Source organism: Wasmannia auropunctata, unplaced genomic scaffold (genome assembly GCF_000956235.1).
Source record: "Wasmannia auropunctata unplaced genomic scaffold, wasmannia.A_1.0 LD336029.1, whole genome shotgun sequence".
Taxonomy (NCBI): Eukaryota; Metazoa; Arthropoda; class Insecta; order Hymenoptera; family Formicidae; genus Wasmannia; species Wasmannia auropunctata.
Window position 1 is genome coordinate 14599 of NW_012026861.1, and position 2832 is coordinate 17430.

At 30.0% G+C, this 2832-nt stretch overlaps 1 protein-coding gene across 3 annotated transcripts in view; it reads right to left on the reverse strand.

The window, feature by feature from the left end:
- LOC105452551 (transient receptor potential cation channel protein painless-like) overlaps nt 1-1685 on the reverse strand; it is a 10060-nt gene extending 8375 nt beyond the window's left edge. The window contains exons 1-2 of one of the 3 annotated variants that reach the window (XM_011693758.1): nt 1301-1685; nt 596-764 (exon numbers count right to left, since the gene is read on the reverse strand). The gene's annotated coding sequence lies outside the window, so the exon portion shown is untranslated. Of the gene's footprint in view, nt 1-471; nt 765-1300 lie in introns of all 3 variants that reach the window. The other 2 variants (XM_011693756.1, XM_011693755.1) reach the window with 2 other exon arrangements.
- Nucleotides 1686-2832: the final 1147 nt, after the last annotated feature.

Consider the following 2832-nt stretch of genomic DNA (forward strand, 5'->3'; position numbering starts at 1 on the left):
TCTTCGAAATTTTTTTTACAAATATATCTTGTCTACATCTACAACATATTTTTTTTTTTATGAAAATTGATTGAGCCGTTTAAAAAATATAAATTTTTTTTGAAATTTTGGTTTTTATTTCTCACACCCCAACGGTTGAATATTAAGGGCTAATGTTTGGTAAAATTGTAACTGATCTTGATAGCAACTAAACTGTAAAAAATGGTCATGATCAGCGCGGGGGCAGATTGCCCCTCCTTATCCGGCTACGACCTTTATGAACATTAAATTAGATATAATTAATCTTTTTATGATAAAATAAATAAAAAAATTCAATAGCAGTGGTTATTGAATTTGTGCATATTTACATTGAAAAGTAAACCATTTAGCCTTTGCTGCCCGAATTTCCGTTTTTTGTTAATATGCGAGAATTATCTCGTGGAAAGTGTGTACTTTACATAGAGAACGTGACATAGAAAAAATAATTCTCACTTGTGTATTGCGTTACATTTGCAAGTAGCCGCTTGGTTTGCGGCTGGGTATGAAAGCTTCATATAAAACGACCCTGATCATGATCTCACCGTCACAATTCACTGAAGTGCCAATTAAGGCGTACCACCGTTATTTCAATAGTTGAACGAAGGCTGCACTCTCGTCACTGACATTTTCATTTTTTCACTATCATCGCTTAACAATAGATCCAATCACCTGTTCAGTGAAATTCAAGTCTTGGGTTGGGTCTCTTTGATTGTATTTCGATAAAAGTATGTCCGGAAATCCGCTTCCTGTGTTTAAAATTAATTCAGATTTGTAACATGTATAGTAGACAGAATAATTCTCTTCCCATTTCTCGATTGATGATTAAAAAATAGAAGCAAGAAATTCAAATAAATGCAAATTATTCAATCGAGAGATGAACTATTTAGATTTTTATAAATATTTTTTAATTTTTCGATTATCATAAATTATAAGTATTTATAACCTAATCTTTTAAAATTTATTTCTATATATGTATGATTATATATAAATATGACTAAAATATTTATTTACTAAATATTTCTTTTTGAATTTAACATAATTATGTTAGAAATACAGGAAATGCGATAATTACGCAGTCATTGATTATAGTTATCATGAATTGATATAGGTATATGACTAATAATTAATGATACTTTCAATATGTTTCTATACAATCTTTTTTAACTTTCATTTGAAACAGTTTTTGTTATTAATAATAATTTTTAGCAATATTCATATGAATTGATTAAAATAAAAAATACTTTTCATAATAATTTATTCGTGACAGTTCTACAGTACACACCTATTTAGGCAAGTTTTCTCCTTTTCTTGATCGCGTTATTATACACTTATACGACATTTAATACATAAAAACGCACTTCCACAACGTTGTCAAGCATTGCGCAGCGAGGAGCTACGTTAAAAAGACTACGTTAACTAATTTCGTATCTTCTTTATGAAAAGGTATTCTGAATCCTCTTGGCTAAACACTTTGCACTCCCGACTGTGGTATACATACATTTATAATCCACAGGTATATGTCACGCGTAACGGATTAACGAACAAACACTTGTGGTTAATAATACGTATGATTAAGAATTCTTCGTACTTTGCGTCTATCGTATTAGCCGTCGACTATGTCGACTCGCCCGTAACATTCTGTAACATCAGCGACGAGGAAAGAGAAGGAGAAGGATCAAATGCCCTCCCTTCTTTGTTACGCTGCTAACTGCAGCACTGCCTCTTTCCACGTTGATATGTAATGCTCAACCGGTTCTCTTATTATACGAATGAAAAATCCTTCAGCCTCACGGATTACGAGCCCCGAGTAAGAAAAAAGTGTCGTCACGCAAACGCAACGTAAAATGTGAAAGGAGATGAAAATTTTATACAATTTCAATGAATTTTTATTCTTGTAATATTATATATAAATGATAATTATCAGCGGGATTCGTAATTTATTATTTTTACTTACAAGTGTCAGACTATTTCAAGTGTCAGACACCGATTTATTTCATATTTTGGATTTTGATTTGAGATACCAAAAGATGATTTTTCATGTAAAAATTAATTGCTCAATATTAATCGTAGCGTTTATACACGATATTTCATTTTTATAATAATGTATAAAATACTTCAGAAATAACGCATTTCTCCCAAAAATGTTTCAAATAAAAATTGCTTGGTTTCGAAGAACATGTAAAATAGTGATTCATTTAATCTAGAAGTTCCTACAAAGGTCTTATTAACGTTAACTAAATTTTTCAAATAATATATATTACATTTTTTTACGTAAATTGATTCCTTTTTTTATTCTGCTGCTTTATTCTGATGAAGATCATTATTTTATATGTCTTTCAAAACCAAGCAATTTTTGATTGAAACATTTTTTTGGGTGAAATGCGTTATTTCTGAACTATTTTTACTACATTATTATAAAAATGAGATACCGTGTATAAGCGCTATGGTTAATATTAAGTAATTAGTTTTTGCATTAAAAAATCATCTTTTGATATCTCGAATCAAAATCCAAAGTATAAAATAAATCGACGTCTGACACTTGAAATAGTTTACTTGTTAGTTGATATTATATAGCCAATTAATACTAGTGTATGTTCATACTAATATACAAAATATTAATACAATATTATCTTTAATATACAGGGTGTCCCGTAACGCTTAATTAATATTTCAAGGCGTGAAAGAGAATGAAATTTTGAACTAAAAGTTCCTCTTTCAATTTTGGCTCAGACCATTATTTACAGAGTTATTAACGAATAAAGTTAATCAATTAGATCGCGTTTAGCCGGAGTACGCAGGAGCGTAGCGTGCCGA